This window comes from Tupaia chinensis, unplaced genomic scaffold (assembly GCF_000334495.1).
Source record: "Tupaia chinensis unplaced genomic scaffold, TupChi_1.0 Scaffold000388_1, whole genome shotgun sequence".
In the NCBI taxonomy this organism is placed as follows: domain Eukaryota; kingdom Metazoa; phylum Chordata; class Mammalia; order Scandentia; family Tupaiidae; genus Tupaia; species Tupaia belangeri.
The window spans coordinates 340,171-349,233 of record NW_006159890.1 but is presented as its reverse complement, the minus strand read 5'-3'; positions in this window follow the sequence as shown (position 1 = coordinate 349,233).

Sequence of the window (9,063 nt, the reverse complement as noted above, 5' to 3'; positions counted from 1 at the left end):
TGTTTTTTTTTTTGGGAGGGGGTTTTTTTTTTTTTTTTTTTTTTTTTTTTGCTATAGGGCTCTTGCGCTCACCAGACAGGCAGAGAGAGACAGAGAGATAGAAAGTGAGAAATCACACCCCAGAGAGGATGGCCATGCCACAATCCCTTCTCCTCCATTCTCCTCTTAGGATCTTGGGCACGCGTGCACATGCGCCCGGCATGAGTTTAAGCCACTGGGTCCAGGACACAAACTGCGGTCGACTACATGGGAGTCCAGCAACATAGCTATTATGCTAACTGTTGGTCCCACAACTTGTGTCATTAAAGCTGGGCTAGTAAAATCTTTAAAAGATACCTAACAGGTAAGTGTGAAGGAAGGATTCATATTTAGGATACCTAAATTCACAACCTATACTCTTTGTAATTGGATTGCTGGAAGAAAATCAGCTCCAAACATCCAAACAGAAGATTACCATATTCTGACAATGAAGACATAAGAATTATATTACTGTAGCTAATTATACTATAGGAATGAAGTCATACAAGAAGGTATACAGCATGAGGAGCAGCTGAGGTCAGTATTCTCAAGGACACCTGCTTTCAGTAGAGGTAGTAAACACCAAGCCAACAGCAAAGATAAGTAAATGATCCAAAGACAGAAAACTAAGAGATTATGACTTTCAAGAATCCATAATACACTGCATATAACAATTATTATTTTTATTGTTTTGGGAGAAGTTTTTACCTTAGAGTGTGTGTGCTTGCCAGAGAATCAGAGACATTGAGAGGGAAAATGAGAAATCACCCCCTGAGGGGGATGGCCGGATGGCTGTCTTTAATCCCTTCTCTGCCATTCTTCTCCCAAGATCTTGAACATGCAGGGACATGTGCCTGGCATGAGTTTCAAGCTGCCGGGTCCAGGACTTGAACTGCAGTTAGCCATGTGAGAGTCCAATGATGTCACTGCTATACCACTGCTGGCCCCTAAAATATTTTGTTCTGAGGGACCAGCAGATGATGTTATGGTTACGTATTAGACTCCCACGTAGTCGACTGTCATTCGAGTCCTGGACCCAGTAACTTAAAACTCATGTCAGGCACCTGTCCATACGTACCCAAGATTCTGAGAGTAGAATAAAGGAGAGGGTAATTGTGGCATGACTATTCCCTTTGGGGGGTGATTTCTCACTTTCTGTCTCTCTGTCTCTCTTTGTCTCTTTGGCAAGCACACACATCCTATAGAAAAATTCGCTCTAAAAGAAAAGAAAAAATTTTTGTTTTGATGGTTAGAGAATGCTACGGTCTGAATGTTCTTAAAAATTAATTGATAATGTGATAGTATTACAAGATGGGGCATTTAAAATTTGAGAACTGCTTAAGTCATGAGAGTGGAGTCATTATGAATTAGATAAGAGACTTTATAAAAGTGCCATATAGGGGCCAGCTCATGGCCTGGTAGTTACAGTGACTGAATCCCACATGGCCAACCCCAGTTTATGTCCTGTACCTGTGACTTGAAAAACACACCAGACAAATATGTGTGCATACCCAAAACCCTAAAGAAGATAGAGAAATGAAGAAGGGAAAATAGCATGATGATATCCCATTCTCCATAAAGGGTGCTTTCTTGCTTTCTCGTTCTCTTACTCTTATCTTCTCTCTGTCTTTCTAGAGCAAGCACACATGTCCTCTGGCAAAATTCAAAAATAAATAAATAAATAATAGAGTTATGTAGAGAACTAAGTAGGCTTTTTTTTTTTTTCCCCTTTCATCCTTTTGTACAATGTGAAGATATAGCATGGGCTCCTCTAGAGGAAGCAGTCTTTTAAGTTATCATCTTGAAAACAGTGAGTGGGTCTTCATCACACATTGAACATGCTAGCACTTTGATCTTGGGCTGACCAGCCTCCAGAACTGTGAGAAGGATATTTGCAAATTTGTAGTATTTTGATACAGCATCATACGGGAAGATTATATGCTATTTTAAAAATTTCCTATTAGACTAACTAGAGATACTTTCTATGTTAATAAAATTCAATGAAAAAAATTATTAATTAAGTAGACCAGAGGAGTAGTAAAGTTTAGAATGTAGTATTTTTCAAGTATCATTTATAATTAAATTGGTCAAGATTTTGACTTCACATCAAAATTCAAATGAATTGGGCGCGTGTGCGTGCGTGCCCAAGATCCCAAGAGGAGAATGCAGGAGAAGGGATTGCGGCGTGACCATCCCCCCTGGGGGGTGATTTCTTGCTTTCTGTCTCTATGTCTCTCTCTGTCTGTCTGGCGAGCGCACGTGCCCTATAGTGAACACCTCTCCAAAAAAAAAAAAAAAAAAATTCAAATGAATTAAATATCTTAAAATGAAAAGTACAAAGACAGGAAGAAAAACCTTACACCAATTTTTCTAGTATGCCACAATGCACATATCCAAATTTTACCGAATTATATTAGAACAAGAGTTAATCACAAACTTTATTGATCTGGATCAACACTCAGTTTTGATTCTTAGTATGATAAAGTTTTTATTATTTCAAAAAACATTCCAATTATAGTGTCAAAAAGTGGTCACATTAATTCCTTCTTATACATTGATTATTAATAAAAGATTTTTTTCCTGCACTTCACACTCACATAGTACAGTGTAACTTTCAATCAAAATGACTTGTAGGTATTTATAATAAAACAATTATACTCGGTGGTGAATTTGTTGATACGTGACTTCTACACAAAACAGTCAGTTATAATGATTGCAAAGAATACATCTGTTTTTACTCACCTCTGTGTCACCAGGCATAGCAAAGTGCCTAGCTTTGCTCAAGAACTAGATCAATATTTTCAAATAAATGAATCATTATAAATGGAGAATCTGTATGATATATTTCAAAGCTTTTTTTTGAGAAAAAAAATGAAACTGTCACTTAACAATGAAGCACTTTTACTCCTCTCAGCACAGTTAGCTCAGATGAACTCCAAAATACAATGCCAAGAAGCAAACATCAGAAAAATGTTTAGGGGAGAAAATTTCCAATTTGCTTATACAATGCTAAAACAAAAGCATGGAAAAGTTCATTTATTTATCTGCCCAAGCAATCAATACAATTCTCAGCCAACTGGCTTGAATAAATCACTAAAATGGCTGCACCAGTCAGTCATTTTGACATGATATCATCTCAGCCATAAAAAAGAGTCTTGAACAGAACTTCCAAACGTACTGCTGACTCCGCACTAAAGCCAGTGATTTGTATTCAGAAATAAATTAAACATCTCTCCTTCTTCCTTCCCAAACCTACTGGGTTCTCTAGACACTCAAGCTGGAATCCAAAAATATTCTCCTTCGTGCCCCATGTTTAATTAGTTACCAATTCCTGTGAGTCACAACTTTGCAAAGACTCTCTCGAATGTCAACTTGTTCCTATTCCCACTACCCTTTTTCAAGCCATCATCTCTTCACACCTAGATTATTTAATAGTTGCCTGTTCTGAAACTACTGTGGTTAAAAATTTGGAGACATGGGTCAGCAGATTGTGTGGAGGGTAAGGCACTGGATCCCACATGGGTGTCTGGGTTGTTCAAGTCTTGACATGGTAGCTAGAAAAACATGCTGGGCATGCAAGCATGTGCGCCCAAAAGCTAAGCAGGAAAATGTAAGGGAAGGTTTTATGGTGTGATCATCCTACCAGGGGGATGATTTCTCACTGTTTTTCCCTCTGTCTCTCTCTCTCCAGTAAGTTCTTGTGCTCTATGGTGAAAAAACTAAAAAAAGAAAGAAGAAATTGCACTGATATTGTGCTATATTATGTTTGTCGGTCTGTTTTTTAAATTTTCTGTTTTATTCCATTAGTCAGTACTGGGTCCAATACCATATTGTTTTTATTACTGTAGATTTACAAAATAGTTTGATATCTTATCCTTGTTCTTTAAGACTTCTTTGACTCTGCACAATCCAAGAATTATTTCATATAAAATTAAAAATCAGTTTTCAATTTCATGCACACACATACACACACACTCACACACACATGAAATCATGATATCATTAATTGGGGCTATATTGAATCTATACACCAATTAGAAAATAATAGAGAGCTTTATAATAAGTATAATATAACATAATATTAAAACTAAATGCAACTTTAAATCTCTAGATTATAGGTAATGAAAATAAATTAGCAGAATAGAAAGAAATAATGCAAAAGAATGAATGTGAGACAAGAAGGAACAGAAATAAAGTGTTCAGAGTATCAAGACCAAAATAATATTATCAAAACTATGAGAAGTTGCATTCTTTATGTCTTTTATATATAATCTCTGGTTAATTAATTTAATTAATTCAGCAACCAGTTGGTTCTTCATTGTTATAAAAAGATAAACTAATCAGAGAAAATTTGAAGACAAACATCTAGTAAAGGTCTACAAAAATATTTATAAAACTGAAGAGAAAACATTAAATGTATACCAATTAATTTTAAATTATATCTATCTGAAAGAAATACTACCTAAAATGCTTACATATTGAAAAGCATTTGAGATTTAAAAAGAAGATTTGTTTCAGGGTTGATGACTGATTGGTTAATAATATAATTTAATATTGAATAAGTATGTTTCCGTATTTTTTAAATTTGCTGATAATATGAAATATCATTTTGCTTTATCTTCCCAAGAAATATGGCATAAGTCCAATACCTAAATCAGTTTAAATTAAAAAAGGTTTAATGCAACAAGGATTTCATGAGTATGAACTTATTCTCAGTATATTTTCTCTGCATCCTTTTCTCATGAAAAGCCTTCCCAAATAGAACAATTGTAATAAAAGTTAAAAATTAATGATATCTGTAATAGCTCCATCCATACTGAAGCATATGGCATAATTAAAATACATCTCAACCCCAAGCTTTAACAAATGAATCGTCTCATTAATGAAATGCCTAAGTAATCTAAGAAGGGAAAAAAGCATTCCACCAGTACATGAGTAACTATAAAATGAATATTACTGAGGGCATCCTAACAAGCCTTGAGCAATGTCTAACAATAGATATTTCTAGTAGAACAATGGAGAAACAAGACATGCAAAGATTTTCTCTTTGAAGTAAAAAACAAAAAATAAAACCTAAGTTGAGGAATAGACATTGCTCCAAATTAAACACAGATATTCCTATACCAGCCTCACCTAAAATACATCATATTGCTATAATACTTGAAGATCATAGCACACAATAGTAAGTATAGCAACAACAAACTTCAACTGGACCACGAGTTCTCTCTCTCTCTCTCTCTCTCTCTCTTTTTTAAGAAATTTTTGCTATAGTTTATATGCACTCATTGGAGACAGAGAGAGACAAAAAATGAGAACTCATGCCTCAGGGGCGATGACCATGCCACAATCTTTTCTACTTCATTCTCCTCTCAGAATTTTGGGTATGCATACACACATGCCCAGTGTGAGCTTTAAACCACCAGGTCCAGAACTTGAACAGCAGTCGACTACGTGGGAGTCCAGGGATGTAAGCATTACACCATCTGCTGGTCCCAGAGCATGAGTTCTAAATAGATTAATTCAAACTCTCACACTACAGACCTATAGGATATGCAAGGTATATTTATTTCCAGGCTTAAAATTATTTACTGCAGTCTCCACCATCATATATTATATAACAAAAGATTATTAGTCATGCAAAGTAAATAAGAGAAAAAAATGTACCCAAGAAACAATAAAAAAGTTCACATCCAGATTCAGATATGACATAGAAGTAAGAACTCACAAGAAATTTAAAATAACTGTGACAAGTATGTTAAAGGCTTTGTATGTGCACACATGTGTGTGTGTGTGTGTGTGTGTGTGTGTATGAAACTATTTCAAGAAGTTCATGAAAAAGTGGAATGAAAATATGGTGCAAAAAGTTCAATTTTCAATGATAACATGTATTATTTCATTAACTTTAGCATAGTGATATAAACTATAAGAAAAGACCAAATGGAAGTTAGAAAAAAAGAAAAAAAATCATTGAAATTGAACAGGCCAAGAGAAGTACTCCAAGTCATACACAAAGGGATAAAAGACTAATTAGAACAAACTTGCACGTATACAATATGCAAGATTGCACAGTTAACTTTAGCAGAGATATATATAGACTAAAAGAAAAGATCAAATGGAAACTTTAGAAGTTAACACAGTAACAGGATAATTTCATCAGTACAGTACACACAACACAATGTAGGGGAAAAAATCATTGAACAGACCAACAGAATTACTCTAAGTAAAACACAAATAAAAAAAAAAGAATGAAAATGATTCAGGATATAGCATTCAAAAACCGGTTAACAAGATCAAGTGAACTATTGTATGTGTAATTAGATTCTAGATGAAGAGAAGTAGAATGAGGTAGAAACACTCAGAAAAAAAAAAAAGGCCTAGAACTTTAAAAAATTATAATAGACACTAAATTCCAAAAATTCACAGATTACCCACTAAAATAAATATTAAAAATAAATGAATAATTTCATATGTAAGCATAGCAAATACAAACTTCTAAAAATAAAAAATGAAAAGAAAGTTTTGAAGGCAGCAAGAAAAGAATGAGGTAGAAACACTCAGAAAAAAAAAAAGGCCTAGAACTTTAAAAAATTAGTAATAGACACTAAATTCCAAAAATTCACAGATTACCCACTAAAATAAATATTAAAAATAAATGAATAATTTCATATGTAAGCATAGCAAATACAAACTTCTAAAAATAAAAAATGAAAAGAAAGTTTTGAAGGCAGCAAGAAAAAAATAAATTTATACAAAGGAAAAAATAAGAATTACAGCAGATTTGTCATCAGAAATGATGCAAGCCCTGAAAAAAAAAAGCAAGTTTCTTTATTAAAAAATTTGCCAAAGAGAGCATGTGCTCACCAACGAGAGACAAAGAAAAATGAAAAGGCATCCTTATGTTCAATGGTCACACAGCAATCTCTTTTCCTCTATTTTTTCCACCTTTTGCAATTTGGGGCATGCACCCACACATTTCCAGCATGTTTTTCAAGCCATCAGATCCAGTATTCGAAGTGCTCAGTTGGTCATGTGAGATCTAGTCATCTTCACCACCATACCACCAGCTAGGCCAAGTGACACCTTTAAGAGTACTGAAAGAGCTGAGATCTGCCTGTTCCCATTCAAACTATCTTTCAAGACAGAGGAAAACAAAAAAGAGACAAACTTTTCCAGAAAAAAAGAATAAAAGTTTTATTTATAAAACTAAATTTATTTCACGTCATCTCTACTTTCCTATTTACAAACTTCCACTTTCTCATTGGCTTTCATTTATTATCTTCTTAGCTCCTTTGTGTGTGGAACATCTCTTGGACTCACTTTCTTAGCCACAGGCTTTCTTTCAAATCTCTTGCTTTCTTGAAAGTTTCATTACTTATGTTCTTTTTGGCATCACACACCCTTTGGTTATTTTTTGCAGTGATACATACTAAATGCTATATTGGTATAATACTTGACTGCCAATAAAATGCTCAACTACGACTTGTCCTTACTTAGCATTTATTAAGCAAATTATATTAACCAAGGGCACTACCACTACCTTTAATTAGCCGGAGAGTGACTTAAAAAATACATGGGTGTAATTTTGAATAAACTATCACTCAAAGGGAAGGCTTTAGAAGATAGAAGAGATAGAAGTAGCATCAGGGAGGCCCAAGTTTGTCAGCTTGAGCTCATCAGATTCCCATGTTCAGCCTGCTATTGGGGTGAGGTGGGGGGGACACAGAAGCTACTCAGGCCTTACTCCGGCCTTCAAGAATCAACACCTAGTTCCTGTGATCCCCTAGACAGAATAAGTAGAAGTAGCAACAGGGAGGCCCAAGCTGCTGGGCTTGAGCTCATCAGGGACCCCTGTCCAGCCTGCCATGGGGAAGAAGGGACTGCTCTGGTAGAGTGGTATGAAGTAGTCTACCACCTTATATTTTACCTATACAGTTGAATCTCCACCTGCATTGGAAGCAGAAAGGTTTGGGTATACAGGAACAAAACAACTAAAGAAAGGAGACCCTGGAGGAATATTTTTTTTCTACAACTCCCTAGCAGTAAAAGGAGAGCAATTCCCCTTGGAAAACCTGCACATGAAACTCCTGTGGATTCGACATTCTCATTCATAATAGAGGAGAGAAACTGGCACAGAGATAATGCACAGCTGAGGGAAGGGCACAAACATACAGCTACACAATATAGAAGGAAGAAGAATTGAGCATATTACCAGATGACTAAAATTTAAAGCAGAGCCCCAAGAAATAGGAGAAAACTAGGAAATACTGCTTCCACAGAAAACGTAATAAGTCTTCATCAATAATGGATAAAACACAAAAGATCGTAGAAATTTCAGAAAAAGAATTTAGAATATTCATTGTAATAAAACTCGATGAGATGCAAGAGAAAAGAGACAATCAGTTCCAGGAGATGAGAAAAATACTTCCATGACTACAAGGAGGAATTTCATAGAGAGATAGAAACACTGAAAAAGAATCAGACAGAACTTTTGGAGATAAAGAATATGATGCTGTAAATTAAAATCTCCCTCAAAAGTATCAATAGTAGATGAGACTGCCAGAAGAAAGATTCCCTGACCTTGAAAACAAGACCTCCAATTTAGCCCAAGCAACTGAAAAGAATAGAATAGTAACCATTAAAAATCAGGAAAACAGAGACCAGCAGTTAGCGTAACGGCTATGTCGCTGAACTCCCACGTGGTCAACCACAGTTCGAGTCCCGGACCCAGAGGCTTAAAACTCACGCCGGGCGCGTGTGCGTGCATGCCCAAGATCCCAAGAGGAGAATGGAGGAGAAGGGATTGCGGCGTGGCCATCCCCGCTGGGGGGTGATTTCTCACTTTCTGTCTCTGTCTCTCTCTGTCTGGCGAGCGCATGCGCCTTCTAGCAAAAACCTCTCCAAAAAAAAAAAAAAAAAAACTGGAAAACATACAGGAACTCCTAGACACCATTAAGCAGTTGAATAGCTACATAATAGGTATTCCAGAAGGTGAAGAGACAGATAAAGGCATAGAAAATCTCTTTCATGCTATATTACCTGAAGACT